Source organism: Mesoplodon bidens (assembly GCF_964165515.1).
Source record: "Mesoplodon bidens genome assembly, chromosome: 8".
Classification (NCBI taxonomy): Eukaryota; Metazoa; Chordata; class Mammalia; order Artiodactyla; family Ziphiidae; genus Mesoplodon; species Mesoplodon bidens.
The window spans coordinates 67,837,626-67,860,118 of NC_138165.1; positions in this window are offsets into that span (position 1 = coordinate 67,837,626).

A 22,493-nucleotide genomic window follows, 5' to 3' on the forward strand; every position below is an offset into this window, starting at 1 on the left:
GAGCATCTGCTTCATAACACATTAGTAAAGTTAAGACATGTAGTAAATTATAGAATACCAAGTCCATATTCCTTCTGCCTTAGTTGAGCCAGTAGCCAATCTGATACTTTGGTTCAAGATTTAGAATCAAGGGTCTTAGAGAAAACAACCACTGAGTCACATAAATAGTGAAACTTTAGAAGGACGGTCCTTCAAACACTCAAATGCCATTGCTCATGTCCCCAGACCAGTCATGATCCCTAGCTGGAATCACCAGTGCTCATGTCACCAGATTTCCCTAGCTTTCTTCCTGATTATTCAAACTGTGCTCAAATTCTATAAAATGCTTAAGTACTTTTCCAATAAATTTCATTTTATCCTTAAACTATACTAAGTTTCTGTTACTTGCACATTTGAAGAAAATTATAGCATGTAGTTTGTGTGCAAGTGAATGCACTAATCCATATAGAGTATACGTATTACTAAAAACCCTTTTTCCTCGGGCCTCCCTGGTGGCGCAGTGGTTGAGAGTCCGCCTGCCGATGCAGGGGATACGGGTTCGTGCCCCGGTCTGGGAGGATCCCATATGCCGCGGAGCGGCTGGGCCCGTGAGCCGTGGCCGCTGGGCCTGCGCGTCCGGAGCCTGTGCTCCGCAACGGGAGAGGCCACAACAGTGAGAGGCCCGCATACCACAAAAAGAAAAAAAAAAAAAAAAAAAAACCCTTTTTCCTGATTTGAAAGAGGGGACTTAAAACACAAACATGAAGGAAACTGGTAAGTACATTTTTTTTGAAACGTAAAAGAGACTCTGAGAAACTGTTATACAGATCTTCATATTTTCTCTTATAATCTGGGCCTGGCTATGTATTTAGAACAAAGTTTATTTTCATCCATTGCATACATTTTGCTGAGAGAGTAAAACACCACTATATTTTTCTGTAAAATTTTTTGAATTTTTAGCCTATATAAATGTATATTTCTCTCTCACTAATGCTTTTATTTTGACTAATAATTGATATAGATATAAATTTTCAAATCTAATGTTATAGTGGAGTTTTTACTAAGTTCCAGAAAATAAAACAAGACATAGAAATATATGGAAAAGAATTTACAGTGCATTACAGAGCCATTCTCTGTGGGCATTTTACTTCCCACAGCCTCTAACAATCAGGCAGGGTAAATGGTTTTAAAGTAGGATCATGCTTAAATAAATACATTCTCAGCCACCCAAACCGTCTACTGACTTCTGAAGGTTCAGAAACATTGGTGAATGTTTTGCATTTCTGGTTTCTGACCTGGACTGAACTGGACACACTGAAATATTGTGAGAAAGGCTGTTTTTTGGCCTGAACTGGAAATAAATCTGCCAGCATTCCAGTGAGCATGCCTTTCTTCTGTCCATCTTTGACTGTTTGAAAAGTCAAGTTATGTTAGACCCAGCCATTAATCTGAACTACAGCTAGACTGTGAAACTTTTTAAAGAATGATAGAAATGTCCAACCAAAATTTGGGAGGGCAGAGCTTTTAGGAGGGCTGATATTGCCAAAAGTCGAAAACATTTGGTAAGTGAGAGAAACGGATTGTCAAAACATGTGTAGGTGGATATGTTGTCCCCATGCAGGCGAGGTGACCTAAGAGTAGCTTCTCACCTAGTATGTGACCAAAACTACTCCAGATAGAGCATCCTAGCTGAGGTTTTTGAGATATTTTAGTAATAGCCTCTCATCCACGTTCAGTGAGAAGAGGGCATGCCAATAGTTAAATATCCATTTAAGCTTTAGCAGCATACCAACCTCATATTTTACTAGTAGGATATTTGTGATGGTATAATTGTGCAATTTATAAGTAACTTTGAACTTTATTAATCTTCAAATTGATCTCCTTCCACCAAACACTGTTTTTTACTTTTAGAATTATGAATTTTCCATTAGGAATAAAGCGTATGACTAATGTGAGGGTCTGTGTTACTGTTACAACATTCTGATAAGTTTTTTTTCTCCTACTTATTATCTTATTCAAACATAACTTGGTTCTTTTAGAATCGTGAAATAGAGTTGAAACTCTCTCCTTCAAAGGTTAAAACAACCCCATATATTCTTTTGTGGAAAGGAGTGGCATGTTATCCCCCTGTCACGCAAGCATTAGACTTTGCCTAAGCCTGTGTCCACAGGACAGTTACAAATGGAGCGCATTTTTGCCTTTTCAGTCACAGTGAAGAAGGAGAACAGCTGGCTCCTTTCCTTTGTATATCCTTTCCTTTGTATATTCATCTTTTATATAGTTAGAGATCAGGCGCATCTCTCAGTGTTTAACCAAGACTAAACAATAAGAATCCTTTGGACTTTACTTATCACTTTTATTCCCAGCTCATTAATAATCATGGCGTTTACCCCTGAAACTTTCCTTACTTTTTTCCCCTCTTAAATTGTAGGATTAGAAGCAACAGTAGTCTTGAAAGGACATATGTTGAAAGAATTTCTTCACGGTTCTTAAAGATTTTTGCACATTACCTTACTTCTATAGTAAGTATGACACATAGTTGACAAATGTGCTCAAACTGAGTTTATTTCACCCATTTCCAGCAATGTTTTGTGAGCGTGCTGATGGCATATATTTTCTTCCTATGTCTGCTATTTTCACCCCACTCCAATCAAGAAGCTAAAGATTTACATTTTTTTAAAAAAGTTTATTTACTTTTGGCTGCATTGGGTCTTCGTTGCTGCACGTGGGCTTTCTCTAGTTGCGGCGAGCAGGGCCTACTCTTCATTGGGATGTGCCAGCTTCTCATTGCAGTGGCTTCTCTTGTTGTGGAGCATGGACCCTAGGCACACGGGCTTCAGTAGATGCAGCACGCGGGCTCAGTAGTTGAGGCCCGTGGGCCCTAGAATGCGTGGGCTTCAGTAGTTACAGTGCGTGGGCTCAGTAGTTGCGGCACATGGGCTCTAGGGCTCATGGGCTTCAGTAGTTGTGGTGTGCGGGCTCAGTAGTTGTGGCTCATGGGCTTTAAAGCACAGGCTCAGTAGTTATGGCACACGGGACTAGTTGCTCCGTGGCATGTGGGAACCTCCTGGATCAGGGATCAAACTCGTGTCTCCTGCATTGGCAGACAGATTCTTAACCACTGTGCCACCAGGGAAGTCCCTAAAGGTTTACATTTGAGTTTGACAAATAACCAATTCAATTTCTACAACCATCTGATGCTACATGCCTGTCTATATATGAGGGGCATTAAAACGTTACCACCACCCATGGCAAAGATTCCAAAAGCATCTAAATTCACCTTAATAATTAAATAGAAGAAAGAAATTTTTAAATAGGAAAAGCACATTTCAGAATCAAATAGGCAAGAATGAATTACCCTGTGACTATTGCTCCAAATCAAATTGGAATTAGACTTCCTAGTGGGTTGTCATCAAAGAACCAGGCTTTTTGGGCTTCCCTGGTGGCGCAGTGGTTGAGAGTCCGCCTGCCGATGCAGGGGACACGGGTTCGTGCCCCGGTTAGGGAAGATCCCACGTGCTGTGGAGCGGCTGGGCCCGTGAACCGTGGCCGCTGAGCCTGGCGTCCGGAGCCTGTGCTCCACAAGGGGAGAGGCCACAACAGTGAGAGGCCCACATACAGCCAAAAAAAAAAAAAAAAAAAAAAGCTATAAATAAAGAACCAGGCTTTTTCTCTCCTTCTATTTTGCCATATTTTCATATTGCCCATTTGTCTTCTGATTGATAGGTGTCTGCCATTGCTCAAGACATCATAATGTCCATCTTCAGAGTAGGAAGAAGAGGCTGATCTAATATTAGTCTCAGATTTGTTTCTTCTATTGGGAAATTAATTTTTTTTCCAGAATCACTTCCTCCTAGGAGAATTTCTCTCTAATCACTCAGTCACTCCCTTCTGCAAGAAGTCTGAAAAACAGAGTTTCTATCAAATTAGAATAAAATTATGATGATTAAAATAAACCAATCACAGTTCATTTCGTAGGTTTGGCAGATTTCCTTATTTTCTGGAAGTCAAGACCTCTCAGTCCACCACTTAAACAAACTGGACTTCAGTTAGTAAAAATGTAAAGTTTGGGAGCAGCTGTTGGTAGGCAGCCAAAAGAGTCTACCACAGTAGCTATCCTTTCTGAGCTTTTATGTACTTAAACAAGCACCGCTGAAACCAAACATGTCTTGGCAAAGATATGCTTCAGGAAATAACATCAGACAGTTTTATGCAAAAGGATAATCTGAAAAAAGGCTGGAATGTAGAAATTAAAGGGCTCACTGTGTCTCCAGGGCCCACATCATTGTCTCACCTGAGGTGAGGGTTACTGGGGTCTCTGGAGGGCTGGGCAGATGCTGAGAAAGCCCCTGACATTCCTAATGTCCCTTTCCCTACAGTGATCATGCTCTCCCCACAGTCAGGTCTGGCCTTCCTTCCTTCTGGAACCCCCCTCTTCTCAATCCAACAAGCTTCATATATGAGCAAGACTCATCCCAACCCAGCCTCAGGGAGACTCAGCCAGCCTGTGGAGATATTAAGGACAGAGTACACTGTGTTGAGAGCTGTAACAAGACATGGATCTCTCTAAGCTTCACTTACATCATCTGTAAAATCAAGATAATAATAGTAGCCACTTCACTGGGTTGTTGTAAGGATTAAATAAGACAGTTACACAGGATAAAGCCAAAGCAGCATTGTAGTATGACTATAAAAAGATTAGAGTTGTGTATGAAATTAATGATAAATGACCACTGCTTAGATATCCCTGGTGAAATATTTGAGGTCCAAAGGTAAATAATATCAGAGACTTCTCTAAAAAGTTACAGTAAATGTGATCTACACAAATGGAAAAATGAGAATCATCTCATCTTCCTCCTCTACCATATTAAATGTTGGAAGACACTAGCATAACATCTACTGAGTTTTCAACTGAAAAATTTAAGACCCAAGACATTCTTACTCACACAATACAAGCGATAGAAAGAGTTTCAAATACACAGGGACTCAGAGTGTAGCCCACATAGTCTTCATGGAAAAAAAAAATTATTCAAAACATACTTCATCCAAAAATAGCAGCCAGTGTCATCCTTTTAAAATGTAGGTCAGATAATGTCATTGTTTTGTTCAAAACTCTCTAATCCCTCCCTATTCACCTTAGGGTGTGATGGCAATGGTCAAAAAGGACCAAGAAACTCTGGCCCCGTTATTTTTCTTATTGAATGTCTGACTATTCTCACCGTTGGTCACTCAGCTCTAGTCGCAGTAACTTTCTTGCTGGTCCTCAAATTCCCACCTCTGGGAAATTCCCATATGCATGCAAATTCCCACCTCTGGCCCTTCACAGAGACAGTCCTCTCTGCCCAGAATGCAAGAATTATTCTCTCGTTTTCTTGCTCAAATATCCCTTTTCCCTGTGGCCTCCTCACACCAAATATTCCCTTAATTATCCTTATTCCATTTTCTCTGTTCTTGCCATCTGTAATATGTGCTAGAAAGTGGGTTCTCTGTGTCTCCCATAACTATTAACTTTTTCCCATCTTTTTTCTCTTTTTGCTGAGGTCTGAGCATTTTGCTCAACTTTATTTCCAACTTTCTAGAATTTTTTAAATTAGCTCTATATTATTTAAATTCTTTCTGCATATTTTTAACTTTTAAAACTTCTACTTGGTCTATAATTACTCCTATTCCCTAATAACTTGGTTTTGCTTTATGGATGATATAGTCTCTCAAATATCTCTAAGGATACACATTAGAATTTTTAAATTCTCTACTATTTCTTGCACTAATTCTACACCTGGGATCTGTCAATCTGTTTGTCCATCTTGGTCTTCCTCTCCCAGGCTGTTTAAGTATTCCCCAAAGGTCTAATAATCCTTCATTAACAATTGATATTTGTGAACAAAATCTGATTTGACTCAGTATAAATTGCTATCCTTTTCAGTAGTATATATCAGTCTATCTATTTAGGAAGGGCTGACTGAGGATCCCCTTGTAAGTTGATGGTTCCTGTTGCAAACAAGCTTTCCTTTATGTTACATACCTAGGAGTAGGAAGGCTAGCTCAAGAACTCCACAAACACCAAAGTGAGGCATATGTTAGTTTGGAAGTAGAAAACTTTTCCACAATACACTTCTCACAGGCACTGTCTCTTCCTATAATGTTGTGGAAATATGTTGTCCTTTCAGGTTCTTTGTTATGTCCTTCACCTCATGACACAGACTGTGATCGACCCCTCCCCAAATATATTACTCTATATAGAAGGTGGTCTTGGATTTCTGTCTATGAACAAATGTTCTAGAATGCTGCTCCAAAACTGCATGGGAGGATGCATTTAGACCATAAAATTCCTTAGACCACATACATTTCACTGACTCTTCCCAAACCTGCTTTTTCATTGTCCACCAACTCCAAACTTAGAATTTCTCTGCAGCTCAGCTAGGAAGAGCTTCTCCCTTATCTGTACCATCTTCCTCCTGCATCTCTTCCAATGTGTGACTTTTTTTCACCCATCTGCTTTATCTACTATATAATCCCTTCCACTTTCAGAATTCCCAGTTTGTCAAATCTCTGGTTTGCTGGAGGAATCCTCTCTGGTTTACAGTATTACCAGGAACTCATTATGTTGTATATCTTTACCGCCATTCAGTGAGATCTATGGATGGAGGAGAGGTTCATGTGTGTGCCGAGTTTGCCACCATAGACTGAAAAACAGGGTGAAAGCGTTAACTATACAGTGGCCAGAAACAAATTTCAGATGATGAAGTTAGAATAATAGGAGTAGGAATGTGAATTAGGGATTTTGCTAAGAAAAACCACCATGCCATTCCCTATTACCCAGTTTTTAACCCCCGATGAAAGAAACTTCACTATGTTTTCATATCCTTATGACTTACCTCTCTTTGCTTCTCGAGGTTTCTCATGAAATGTAATATAATGGCCTGCTGCAGCCAACACCTATCTTTTTAGTCTATATCTAGGAATTTCAGAAAAGGTAAATGTGGAAGGCAGCCAGATGTCCAGGCTTTGATCGTTAAGTCTTACAGCAAAGATGGCAATAAACTTCACTAAACAACAGGCTGACCCAGGTTCCAAACAAATTTTTTGAATATGATATTAATTTTAAAGAAAACAATATATAAAATGTCATGGATGAAACTTCTTCCAAACCTATTTTAATATATCCTTACTCTGACTTTTCTGTCTTTGCTGATTTTTTTTAATTTGGCCCTTTGATTTGTTCTTTGTTCTTTTCGTTTCTACCTCCTCAAAATCCTGTAAGAAAATAATTCAAGATGATAGACAAAGCAACATCTTAACTTCATTATGGTTCTCCATCCCTTAACAATTATCATGACTATAGAATGACTGATGCAATTGGCCCAGGAGCCTAATACTAAAACTGAGTTTTGAGAAGAAAAGTGAAGACATCAAAGCCAGCAGGACAAATGAGGGAGTCACAAACCCCCTACGTTCTCTAATTTAAACCAAAGGAAGGAAAAGCCTTCTTTATTTTAAATTGATGACTCGAATTAGGGCAAGAGAAAGTGAGATATAATAGGATTGTTCAGTTTGATGCAAATGTTAATTTACCATGGTTTTCATATTTGCCTTAATGACTGCTGAAATGTGCATATGTTTATAATGGCTGTCACTTATGTCTGAAGTTTCATTAGATGACGGAAAATCTCCCTTGGGGGGCTCTATAATTAGCGTAGCCAACCATCATCTGTTTTGGATGATTTTGGAGACAGAATTTTTAGGTCCCTTCCAGCTCGGAGCCTGTGTCTGGATCTAAACAAAATGAAACATTTCCAAACAATTTTCCCAAATGCATACATCAGCACTTCCTGGTCTTCCTGGTTCCTTGTCTCAACTATGAGAGTGAATTTGGAAACAACCATTCACCACCCTTAATCTCAATACCACTCACCCCCAAACACACTTCTGACTGTGGTCTTCCGAGTATGCTCCAATCCCACTTGGCCACATCTGCTTCCCCTTTGCTCCCCTACTTGACTCACACACTCTACTCAAGTACACACACCTGCTTATGTTCTAGCTCATCAATTAATCCCTCATTTCCCCTCCGTCAGGCTGCCCAGCTGCAAAGAACATCAATAAATCTTAGTTTGTATTTTCTCCTTCCTGCTCCGATGTGAAGTAAATCATTGTTTCAAAAGGTGTTTTCTCTGGAAAATTCCTTTCTGTTTTCAAAGAGCCAAGTTTTTACACAAATAAGGTAATTAAAACATTTGGCCTTTGTAGGTAAACAGGTGTCACACCTGCAAGCAATGATCCACCACTGAGCAATATTATTTATCAAGCTCAAGATTATCCATTTTTGGTTTATGTTATAGTATTAATCCATCTCTGCTATATATGTCACTACAAAAATTCTAAATAAAAGTAGTGTATCTAAAAAATATATACTTTAGAGTCAAGTAGGTTTATGAATTCTAATTTTCCATTGACTTCCATTATAAAATAAGAGCAGGAAAAAAAATGGAAATAATAATAATAATAGCTAATGTTTCTTGAGCTCTTACTATGTGCCAGGCCAGGTACTATTCTCAGCACTCCCAGTGGAATAATTTATTTAATTCTCACAACATCCCTACAGAGTGGGTGTTATTTCTATCCAAATTTTTATACATAAGAAAATGAGATACAGTGATTTTTATATATCCCACCCAAGATCACTGCTACTAAGTAGCAAAGTCAGGATTCAGACCTATAGCCTAGTTCCAGAATTCATGGTCTTAACCAACATGCTATAATGCCTCAATGTAATAAAACAGTGCTAAGTAGTTATAAGGCCTTGAAAAATTATTTAATAAAAATAAAACTGATGGAGCACCAATGATGACATCGAACATTTTAATAATAATGTAGTTACAGGTTGGGAAATTTTAACAAAATGGGTTAAAATAAACAGTTGCTTACAAGGAAGAATAAAGAAAACCCAAAGGCTTTTCTGTAGTAAAATTATACTGTGCACATGCTACATTCACATACTCCCTCAGGGCTATTGTGAAATGACAGGTAAGTACACAAAATGCAACATGACTAGAACTGAAGTTATGCCTGCCTATATCACATGATTACAAGTTTCCTAGTACCTACGGTGCAAAGGACACTTTGCACGATAAATGTTTGTTGAATTGGACGAATGTTTATTGGTAACACCAAAGGGAATTATAAGGTATAAAATACCCAACTGCCTTTTTCAAATTAAATTGAATTCTATTAGGATTTATAAACTTTGTAAGTAACATTTTTTTCAAAAGTCTTCAAAAATACACAAGCAGATAAATGTTTTGTCCATAGGCTATAAGAATGTTAAATCAGTGTCATTAGAAACTTTCTAGTCTAATCCTTTCATTTACAATAGAGAGAAATGGTCCTAGAATGGTTCACTGACTTGCCCAAGCAGCCGGTTCATAGCAAAGTGTGACTAAAACCCAGGTCCCCTGATGCCTGAGTTGACTTGAGAGGTACACATATGTATATAAATACCGTATGCACAAATTCTATCTGGCTCAACTGTTTCTCATCAGTATGCCACAGTACTGAAATCCTAGCATTAAGATATGATTATACATATTTGTCTTCCCTGCCTACAATGTTTCCACCAAAACTACCTTCCATGGACTTATAAAGTGCCTTATCCACCATTATAGTATTCCACACAGCATTGCTTCTGATCAAGGAACTCACTTCACAGCAAAATAAGTACTGCAATGGGCCCATGCCCATAGAATTCACTAGTCTTGTCATCTTCCTCACTATCCTCAAGCTTGATAGAATGGTGGAATGTCTTTTTGAAAGGGGGGAGGGAAGCAACACCTTGCAGGGTTAGTGAAAGATTCTCCAGAAGGCTGTATATGCTCTGAATTAGTGTCCAGTATATGGTGCTGTTTATCCAGTAGCCAGGATTCATGGGTCCAAGAGTCAGGAGGTAGAAATGGGAACAGCACCACTCACTATTACCCCTACTGATGCATTAGCAAAATTTTTGTTTCCTGTTCCCATAATTTTCCAGAGGGAAGAATCCTTTCACCAGGAGATACAACAATGATTCCACTGAACCAAAGTTAAGACTGCCACCCAGCCACTTTGGGCTACTTATTCCTCTGAGTCACCAGGCAAAGAAGAGAGTTACAGTAGTGGCTGGGGTGATTGATTCTGACTACTCAGGGGAAATTAGACTTACAACTCCACAATGGAGGTAAGGAAGAGTATGTCTGGAATATAGGAGATCCCTTCAAGTGTCTATTGGGCCACTTGTTGAAAGCAAACAGAATATAGATGAGAACCGAAAGGCAGTGGTTATGAACACTAGCTATGGCCATGTGACAAATTACAGAAATGAGGACTGTAATTGTCAACAGCATTTCCTCCTCATTTTACTACGAATACGTGTGTGTGTACAGGATATATATGTTTTCTTTATTTCCTTTTCTTATCATATAACATGAGATGTATTGATTTTATATCATAGTATTTAAATGTGGTTAATTTTACATCATATTACTTAAGTTATAGGACATCAAGAAGAAGAGTAAATATTGCTCAAGGACTTTACCTCCTCTTCCAGGGTAGGGGTTAGTCTGTTTTTGGTTGTAGGATAGTTGTATCATGTTAGATGGTATTATGACCTTGTTATTGTATTTATTTGAAGATTAACTATGATTTAAGCATATGTATGTGGGTACCAATTTGACAAGGGGTTGATGTGGTGGTTAATTTTATGTGTCAAATTGAGTGGGCTAACAAGGTGTCCAGAGAAAGCATTGTTTCTGTGTGTGTTTATGACAGTGTTTCTGGATGAGATTAGCATTTGAATCAGGGGACTCAGTAAAGTAGGCTGCCCTCCCCAATGTGGTTGGGCAGCATCCAACCCATTGAGGTTCTGAATAGAACAAAAGGAGGAGGTAGGAAGAATTCAGCCCTATTTTCCTGCCTCATTGCTGGAGTTAGGGCATCTTATTTCATCTTCTCTTTGCCCTCAGACTGGGATATACGTCACTGGCTCCCTTGATTCTCAGACCTTTGGACTCAAGTTGAATTACATCACCAACTTTCCTGAATCTCTAGCTTGCAAATGGCAGATGGCGGGACACCTCATCCTCCATAATCATGTGAGCCAATTCCTCATAATAAATCTCCTTTCAAGGTACAAACTATTGGGTGTAAGATAGGTTACAGGGATGTATTGAACAACATGGGGAATATAGCCAATATTTTGTAATAACTGTAAATGGAGTGTAACCTTTAAAAATTGTATTAAAATTTTTTTTAATTTTAAAAGAATATGGCATAGACTTTTCCAAGTGTTTGTGAATTTACATGCAGAAACATTACTTAGAAAAGCAGAAAATATATCTGGGGGACTAAAGCACTCCTGCTAACTTACTGCCTTTTATATTTTGGAAAACTGCCTATAGATTTAATTATAGTCTAAACGGGATCAAATTTTAAAAATCTCCTTTCATATCCTATTGGTTCTGATTCTCTGGAGAACTCTAATACAGATATTATTTCTAATTATGTAAATAAACTAAGTCAGCTGCTACCAAAGATTTTAAAAGAAGGAAAAAGAACAATGGCCTGATTTCTTACACTTTTTATGAGTTGGTACCGCTGATGGTGTTTTGGTTGCCAGGCAACTGCTAATTGTGTGCTTTCTGCAGTCCCATTGGTAAGCAACACTGTCAGGCATTTGGAGAATGATCTCAGCAGACATCTGGAACTTGTCTTTCTGTAGCATTTTTATTTCTCATCTTAATCTTCTTTATCCTAAAGTGATATCCACCTATCCAAGCCTAAGAGAATGTCGGTGCTAAGTATATAGTGGGAAGCATAATCTAACTGCCATCTATTGGCTGTCTTGCCCACTTAGCCCCTCTTAGATATAAAAAGAAAATCAGAAAACTGAATATCTACCACACCATATGAGCGGAATCAGCTATTAACTCCTTACGACCTTATTTATCCATATATTTACTAGTATAGATTAATTACAAATTTAACTGGTATAATAACTGTGGTTGACACCCCAAAATCTAGCTTACCTAGCACCAACAAGTAGTATCAATACAATTTTGTGACCAAGGTTTCACCCTGATTTTTTGAAGATACTCCTGATAATCTCATCCCTTTTTCCAGTGATTGTATTAAAGGATGAGTCCCTTAATCAACTTGATCCGATGAGCATAAGAGAATGTATTCAAAGGGCTTCTAGGAAGTTCCTTCACTCTCAAAAACAAGTTACAGAAAGAAAGGCAATCCTCTTTTCCCTTCCCTTCCTGGATATAAGAGGTAGCCCTTACTTCTACTGAAACAATTATTCAGTGAACTATCTGGGCTACTTGGACCAGATAATTTTTATTTGGGGGGACTGTAGAACATTTAGCAGCATCCCTGGCCTCTACAACTAGATGTTAGTAGAAACCTTCCAACTGTGACAAAATGTTTTAGATATTTTCAAATATCCCCTTGGGGGTAAAATCTCTCCCAGTTGAGAAATACTGACTTAGAAGAAACTGGAGGAATAGACAGCAGCAGGGAGAGACCAAAATAAACTAGACTTATGATTACATCATTGAGTCTCTAGGTCAACTAATTCTGAAACCCTCTTCACATCTGGGCTATTATGCAAACTAATAAATTCTTTTATCTCTTGACCAGCATAAGTTGATCTATCACCTGCAGTGTGCAGCTGAATGGATACTGGGCAAAACATGTTTGCATAGCACCTTTGCTCTCCCACTCCCCTAAATGACTTCACATATGCAATCTCCTCAAACCAACATCTCCCTAACTTCACTGTTAGCCAGTGACATTGCTCCCTTCTTCACTGAGAAAATTTTAAAAAGTAGATGAAAATTTCAGACTCCCCATCCAATATATTTGCCAACCAGCACTTGCATCCATATACTGTTCTTTGTCACCTGTTACTATAAATAAACCATTCCAATCTCTTCATTTTTGCAGTAAATCTCATTCCTTTTTTTCCTACTAAAACTTATAACCCCACAAATTTTCCTCTTCTCTCTTTCTTGTATTATTCCAATTAGTTTACAAGCATGCTACAATTTCTCCCACTTTGTATTAGTCTGGGCTCTCCAGAGAAACAGAATCAATAGGATATCTATATCTGTATCTATATCTTTATACCTATATCTATGTCTATATCTATATCTGTGTCTGTAACTATCTATCTATCTATCTAGAAAGTTATTATAAGGAATTGTCTCACACAGCTATAAAGATCAAGAAGTCCCAAGATTGGCAGTTGACAAGCTAGAGACCCAGGAGAACCAATGGTGTACGTTCCAGTCTGAGTCCAAAGGCAGGAGAAAATCAAAATCCCAGCTCAAGCACAGTCAGGCAAAGAAAGCACATTCTCCCTGGCTTAGCACGTTTGATCTACTCAGACCTACAGTGGATTGGATGAGGCCTGCTCACAATGGGTGGGGCAATCTGCTTTACTCAGTCTATTGATTCAAAGGTTAATTTCATCCAGAAACAACTGTACAGACACAGCCAGAATAATGTTTAATCAAATAACTGGGCACTCTGGATATATACCCAGGACAAAAACATACATGCACACCTATTTCATAGCAGCACTATTTACAACAGCCAAGACATGGAAACAACTTAAATGTCCATCAACAGGTGAATGGATAAAGAAAATGTGGTATATTTCTCAGCCATAAAAAAGAATGAAATAATGCCATTTGCAGCAACATGGATGGATCTAGAGATTACCATACTAAGAGAGGTAAGTCAGAAAGAGAAAGACAAATACCATATGATATCACTTATATGTGGAATCTAAAATACGATACAAATGAACTTATCTATGAGACAGAAACAGATCCATAGATATAGAGAATAGACTTATGGTTGCCAAGGGAGAGGAGAGTGGGGGAGGGAAGGATTGGGAGTTTGGGATTAGCAGATGCAAACCATTTTATATAGGATGGTTAAACAACAAGGTCCTACTGTATAGCATAGAGAACTATATTCAATATCCTGTGATAAACCATAATGAAAAAGAACATGACCATAAACAAGATGAGAAGACAGCCCTCAGAATGGAGAAAATATTTGCAAACGAAGCAACTGACAAAGGATTAATCTCCAAAATATACAAGCAGCTCATACACATCAATATCAAAAAAAAAAAACCCCAAACAACCCAATCAAAAAATGGGCAGAAGACCTAAATAGACATTTCTCCAAAGAATATGTACAGATGGCCAACAAACACATGAAAAGATGCTCAATATCACCAATTATTAGAGAAATGCAAATCAAAACTACAATGAAGTATCACCTCACACCAGTCAGAATGGTCATCATCAAAAAAATCTACAAGCAGTAAATGCTGAAGAGGGTGTGGAGAAAAGGGAACCCTCTTGCACTGTTGGTGGGAATGTAAATAAATACGGACACTATGGAGAACAGTATGGAGGCTCCTTAAAAAACTAAAATTAGAACTACCATATGAGCCAGCAATCCCACTACTGGGCATATACCCAGAGAAAAGCATAATTCAAAAAGAGTCATGTACCACAATGTTCATTGCAGCTCTATTTACAATAGCCAGGACACGGAAGCAACCTAAGTGTCCATCAACAGATGAATGGATAAAGAAGATGTGGTACATGTATACAATGGAATATTACTCAGCCATAAAAAAGAACAAAATAATGGCATTTGCAGCAACATGGACGGATCTAGAGACTGTCATACAGAGTGAAGTGAGTCATAAAGAGAAAAAGAAATATTGTATTAATAATGCATATATATGGAATCTATAAAAACGGTATAGATGATCTTATTTGCAAAGCAGAAATAGAGACACAGACATAGAGGACAAATGTATGGATACCAAGGGGGAAAAGGGTGGGTGAGATGAACTGGGAGATTGGGATTGACATATTTACACTATTATGTATAAAATAGATAACTAATCAGAACCTACTGTATAGCACAGGGAACTCTACTTGGTTCTCTGTGGTGACCTAAATGGGAAGGAAACCCCCAGAAAAGAGGATATATTTATATATATGGCTGATTCACTTTTCTGTACGGGAGAAACTGACACAGCAGTGTAAAGCAACTACACTCCAATAATAAAAACAACATGAAAAAGAGCATAAACATATGTATAACTGAATCACCTTGCTGTACAGCAGTAATTAACACAACATTATAAATCAACTATGCTTCAATAAAAATTTTTAAAATATCTGGGCACTCCATGGTGCAGTCAAGTTGACACATGAAATTAATCATCACACACTTTAAATTTAAAAAATAACCTTTTCACCACCTCACTTTCCCTGCCAACAACAGCCCTATTCAGCTACTTTCTTTTCCAGCAACTTCTCAAGACTTATCCTCAATAGAGCCATCTCTACTCATCTCCAACTTTCCTCCCACTATACTTTTTTAACGTCTCTCCAAACTTTTACTCCCAATTCTCCACCAAAGATGCCTTTATCAAGATTAGTAATGAACTTAATGTTGTTACATTCAATTAATTCACAACCCTTATTTAAAATTAATGATCAGAAGCATTGTACAAAGCTGATCACCCTCTCTCCTCCTTGATATATTCTTCATTGACTTCCTGCCTCACTGCCATCCTCGGGTTATTTTACTGGGTCCTCCTCATCTCATTTACCTCAATCCTGATCCCAGTGTCTCAGTTCTTGATTTTATTATTTTCTGTACTTAAACTCACTACTTTGGTGATTTTATCCAATCATAGTTACAGATTGATATGCTTATATCTTCCAGTTTTATATTTCCAACCCAGATCTCTTTCTTGAATCTGAAACCTGTATATGCAACTATCTACTTGATATATTGTCTTGATGGTCTAATAGATATCTCAAACATACTAAGTCCAAAATTATACTCTTGACTTCTTCCTACCCAAACCTGATCCACCCAAAGTCTACCCTTTGTAAGTTGAAGACAATGCTATCCTTTTAGCTTTCAGACCCAAAGCTTTGCAAATATTTAAGACTTCTCTCTTTCTCTCACTCTCCAGATTCAATGGGTCAGTAAATCCAGTTGGACCTATCCTCAGAATATATCAAGAATTTGACACTTTCTTATCAGCTCTGATGGCACACTCTACCATATATCTTGCCTGAGTTATTAAATAACTTCTAACCGATTTTCCTGTTAATGCTCTCTCGCAACCATAATATATTCTCAATATAGATGCCAGAGTAATACCTTTACAAGAGCAACATTACTCCTCTGATAAAACCCTCCAAGGGTTCTCCACCTAAACTTTACCACCCAAACTTCTCTTAAAAATATTGGATACTCCTATATGATGTGACCTCTCTAACTTCTTCTCCTGCATTCCCTTCTACTCACTGCTCCAGTTGTCCAGGCTTCCTTCGTATTCTGCAAACATGCTAGATATGCTCCTACCTTAGGGCATTGGATACTGACTCTCCCTTCTGCCTGGAATGCTTTATCTCCAGATATCAACATGGCTGACTTCTTTAATATTTCATGGAGATAGAGATGTGGATATTGAAGAAAATGGCCCCAAAATTCCCAAATATGGTTTAAAAAGAGATATAATTTTACAGATCCAAGAAACTCTATAAACCACATGTCATATAAATACGAAGGAAACCCCACCTAGATGCATCATAACCAAACTGATGATTTTTTTTTTTAATCTTGAAAATAGCTAGAAGAAAATGACATTACATTCAGGGAAAAATAATGATATGGATAAATGTTCAACTTCATCCCACTAGAATTGTCTCCTTAAATTCTGAAACAACAAAAATATCAATGACCACAAATACAATATCCAATAAAAATATATTTTAGATATGAAAGCAAAAATTATGAAGTTTTCAGGTACAAATGGAGAAAATGTATTTCCAGTAGTTCTGCAATGAAAGAAAAACTAAAAAAAAAAATTCTTCTGGCTGAAAAGAACAGAAACCAGGTGAATACTGAATCTATAGGAAAGAGTAGGGAGAACTAGAAATAGTAAATATGTCAATAAAAATTAAAGAATGCAACAGAATTAAAGAATACGCAAAAAATATTTTATCATTACTTTTTTAAAAAATGTGTGACAATGAAAATAACAGCACTGTCATGGGACTCATAAGTAGCTGTAATAAACATGACAAGAACAACAGTAACCAGATAAAAGGAATTGAACTATTGCAAAGTTATTTCCTTTTACATAAAGTGGTACAATATTCATTCTAAAATAAAGAATATGTATTGCAATCCTTAGAACAATCACTTAAAATAATGTAAGTAGTTATAGCTGAAAAACTAATAGAGGATTGAATTAGAAATCAGTAAGTATAAGGTATGTATAAAAGCCCCAATTGTTTCAAAATTTGACACACTGCTAGGTAACTCACAGCTCAAAAACAAATTACAAGGGAAATTAGAAGTAATTGCAAGAGAATTATAGTAAAAATATATCACAACAAAATTTGCAGGATCAACTTAAAGCTGTGTTTTGGGGGAAATGTGTAACCTGAGAAGTTCCTATTAAAGAATAATGTTCTTAAAATCTGTTACCAAGTTTTTCCATTAAGAGGCTAGGGGAAAAAAAGAACAGCCTAGACTTAAGTAGAATAAAGAAAATGATAGTCATAGAGCAAAAAATAATGTAGTCTGAGAAAAAAAAGACAAAATTAATGAAGCTAAAATCTGGTTCCTTGAAAAGGTAAATAAAATTGATAAACACCTACACCTAGCATGACTGATCAGAGAGAGAGACACAGAAAGAGAGATAAATGGAAAGAGAGAGAGAGAAATGGAGAAAGGAAAGACAGAAGATTCGGAGAAAAATAATAAAGCAAATTGGGGAGAAACATAAACAACTGCTGAAGAACATGTGGAAGGTCTTTGTACTTTTCCTGCAAATTTTCTCTAAATTTGAAAATAAATCAAAAATGTTTTTAAAATAGATCTTTATTGGAGCATAATTGCTTCACAATACTGTGTTAGTTTCTGTTGTACAACAAAGTAACTCAGCCATATGCATACATATATCCCCATATCCCCTCCCTCTTGAGCCTCCCTCCCACCCTCCCTATCCCACCCCTCTAGGTCATCGGCAAAGCACTGAGCTGATCTCCCTGTGCTATACTGCTGCTTTCCACTAGCTATTTTACATTCAGTAGTGTATATATGTCGATGCCACTCTCACTTTGCCCCAGCTTCCCCCTCCCACTCCGTGTCCTCAAGTCCATTCTCTATGTCTATGTCTTTAGTCCTGCGCTGCCACTAGGTTCACCAGTACCATTTTTTTTTTTTAGATTCTATATATATGCGCTAGCATATGGCATTTGCTTTTCTCTTTCTGACTTACTTCACTCTGTATGACAGACTCTAGGTCCATCCACCTTGCTACAGATAACTCAATTTGCTTTCTTTTTAAGGCTGAGTAATATTCCATTGTATACATGGACCACATCTTCATTATCCATTCATCTGTCGATGGACACTTAGGTTGCTTCCATGTCCTGGCTATTGTAAATAGTGCTGCAGTGAACATTGTGGTACATGACACTTTTTGAATTATGGTTTTCTCAGGGTAAGAATGGCCATTATCAAAAAATCTAGGAACAATAAATGCTGGAAAGGGTATGGTGAAATTTTTTTTAATTATTTTTTTAAAATCCCTAAGTATTACTTGAAATCAGAGTAATATCTGAATAGGCTAAGATTAAATTTTCTCCCTTTTAAAGTATTTTTCTACCTCCCTTTTGCAAATCTGGCACTGGGTCCTGAAGCTGGCTCATACCAGCTTTCACTGGCCATTGATGGGGGTATTTACACTATGGAAATCAGCACATGCTACAAATCAGGGTTTGCTTTATTGTCTTTCTGATTGACTATACTTAAGAAAATGATTGAGAAAACGTTAATAATGTAGATTAAACTTAAAATTATGTCAGATATGTAACACTTATATTTTGAATAGCACAAAAACAATTAAAGAAATATTCTGCCAGCATTCAAAAGCTATTCTGGGATTCAGTAAAGAAGTTGCTCGAAGTATTGATTAATGAATAAAGTTCCAATATGTGGCTTTGCTATTTCACTTCATCTTACTCATTAATATAAATGAAAATGTCAAACCATTTTCACATCCAAATTACATTTTTCCATCATTTACAATCACAGATGTATGGATGCTGAGTTCAGCAAAAATCAGAGAGCATCCTGTGAGACTCAACTGGTTACATGGATTTACAATAGAGTATTTTATATTTTATTATATTTGTAAATTGTGTGCTACACATCTTTTACGTAAGTAAAAATTATAGTAAGGTTATGTGTGTACATAAATTTATCTTTGCATATAGTTAACATATGTGTGAGTATATAGGCATACACTTATTTTTCCTCAAAGCTGGTAGTTAAACATTTAGCATCACATCACTGAACTCTGGGCATATCCCTTAACTCTGGAAATTTCTTAGACACAGTTTCACCTCTGAAAATTAATGTGACCAAGCATTACCTCATAGGTTCAATGTGAGAATTAATGATATAAACTAAAAACTGCCCATACTAGTGCCTAACAAGAAGTGGCAGCTACTATGGCAAGGATTATGATCTCTGTTATTAGTACTCTTACTGCTCCTAGATGATCATGGCTGGTCCCTGCTACTCTAGTTCCTTCATACTGCTCCCTACCTTCCTTGTGTGGAGAGAAGCTTATCTGAAACACACTTGTCCCATGTATGAATCCCTCAGGGTTTTTTGTGGGTTTTGTTTCTGTTCTAGTTTGCTAACCTCAAAACAAGAGGCAAAGTCTATATTTCTTTCTAGGCTTCAATGTTCTCATCAGTGAATGAGGGCTTACGTAATGTCACACAGTGTAAATCATGTCTTTTTGTGAGTGACTGAATGTATCCACTGAACACCAATTCCAGTTCTGACATTTTATGATATTTGGAATTTGAAAATTCTCCTAACATTAAAAAAAAATTTCTTCTTTATTTTTCCTTGAAAAGTACTGGAAAACACTGTAAGGTAAAAATGTCCTCTAAGTCTACAGACACTTAAAAAAAACCTACCTGAGATTGAAAGTAAAAGCCTCATTTACATTGTCCTGCCCATACAGACCCAGTCTGTGAAATCCTGTCTCCTGAAGACAGCAACTTACAGTTTGGAGTTTATTTTTCCCAGCTTCTTCATGAGAAAATTTTTTAAGGAAAAATTTTAAAAAGACATGAAAATAACAATAAACATGTATTACTGATATGTACTATTCTAAGTTCTCTGTAGTTTTTGACTTGTCCAGCTTTCTGTTCACATACACACACACATGCAGACATACATAAATACCCACATAGAGATATAATGTCAAGGGTTTCATATAAAATATATACCTATAGAAATATATATTATACATATAAATATATAATATGAAAGCTATCTTTTCCATAAAAATGAGTAATGTACTCATTAGTCTTATCATGTCATGAACATCATTTAAAACTAAGTACATTTATATTTATTATTTTTATAATTACATATTATTATATTAAGAAAATTTACTATAATGAGTTAATCACTCTCCTATTGTTGACATTTTGTGTCCTGTTATCCTAGAAACTCCATTCTGCAAGGAATATCTTTTTTTTTCCATTTTTATATGTTGGTATTTTTGACTCTGCTTTTGTGAATGAGATCTTTTTTTATTTTAATTTATAACTCACTTTTAGTATTAAGGAAAACTATTATTTAGCTTGTCATATCTAGTCGGCTTATAACAATTTTTATTAGATTTAGTAGCTTCTTCCTTAAATACCTCAAATTTTTATGATATTATCCTTTCCTTTGTGATATTTTGTGTGATTAATTCTGCTTGATATATTACACTTCATAGAAATTCCAAAAATTATTTGAATAATAGTGATAATAAAAATTTTCCCAATCTCTTACCAAAATATTTGTAGAATACAACTATTTAAAAATATGTAAAAAAATTGACTGCTAATAATTTTTAATTATGTTTAAGAAAGTTTCATCTATTATTGTTTTGTTGTTGTTTTTTACCAAGAATAGATCCTGCTGATGTTTATCAAATGCTTTTTGGAGGGTAGCATTTCCTGATGTAATAGTTTGATTTTTCTCCTTTAATTTGTTAATGACAAAAATTATTATGGTAAACTTCCCTATATTGAATCACCTTTTCATTCCTGAAATAAGCCTGTTTAGGCATTGGATAATATGCACTGATTTATTCACTTAGTTTTACACTTGGGTTTTCTTTAAAGTCTGGAACATGTATTACTAGTGCCTATTTGGCCAATGTTCATAATGGGATAATCGTAAAATTTCAACTCTCAGGGAACTGGAATCAAATTCTGACCTTACGGCTTAGTAGCTGTGACTTAGGCAAATTAGAATCTCTGAGTCTTAATTTTTTCATCTTTATGCAGAACTACTATGAGTTGCTGCATAGAAATCTTAAAGGATAAAATGTAAGAAGGTATATAAAACCCTAGCCAAGACCTCTGCTCTTAGTAAATATTAATTTACCTGTTCTGTGAGCTAACAAGTAAGGATAACAACATAATACATATATACCTTCAAGTGAATCAGTGTGGCCTTTCTCCTGAATTACAGTGGAAAAGTCCAACCGTGTATCCATAAATAGCAAGGGCAATATAAATATCACACTAAATAAAATATTTTGGCTATAACTGCTTTAATAATAACAGCCACTAGTGAGTGAATCTCCTGGCTGGCGTACCTTTCCAGCAATCTGCCTTTTGCATAACAAGACTGTTTGATCCAAACATGTGTTCATGTTGAACCTTTCCCAGGACTTCTTATTTATAACTACACTGTGGCCAGTGTAGTTCTCCTTACATATAATCTCTAAAACATATTTGCCATTGAATAGTTACTGTCATTTCCTTCTCTGAATTTCTTTCTAGGACACATGGAAAGGAGGAAGGCCACTGTTTGCACAGTCAAACATCCTCCATGTCCAGAAATTTCCTTTGGCAGTCAAAGCAGTAGGTTTGTAAGTATGATAAGAATACACACTACATTATGAATTGTGAAAGCAGCTACAAGCACTATGCTTGGCATAAACCAGGTTTTAAATAACTGTTACATGAATTAAAAATGAAAGGAAAAGTATCCAATTTTTTAAAAAAAGAAATCGTTTGGGAAATATCTTAGCACCTTAGAGAACTGGGGAAATGTTTCAGTAGAAAATATAACTTATCAAACATTTAGAGAAGAGCTAACACCTATCCTTCTCAAACTCATCCAAAAAATTGCAGAGGAAGGAACACTCCCAAACTCATTCTAAGAGGCCACCATCACCCTGATACCAAAACCAGACAAAGATACTATAAAAAAAGAAAATTACAAACCAATATCACTGATGAATATAGATGTAAAAATCCTCAACTAAATACTAGCAAACAGAATCCAACAACACATTAAAAGGATCATGCAGCATGATCAACTGA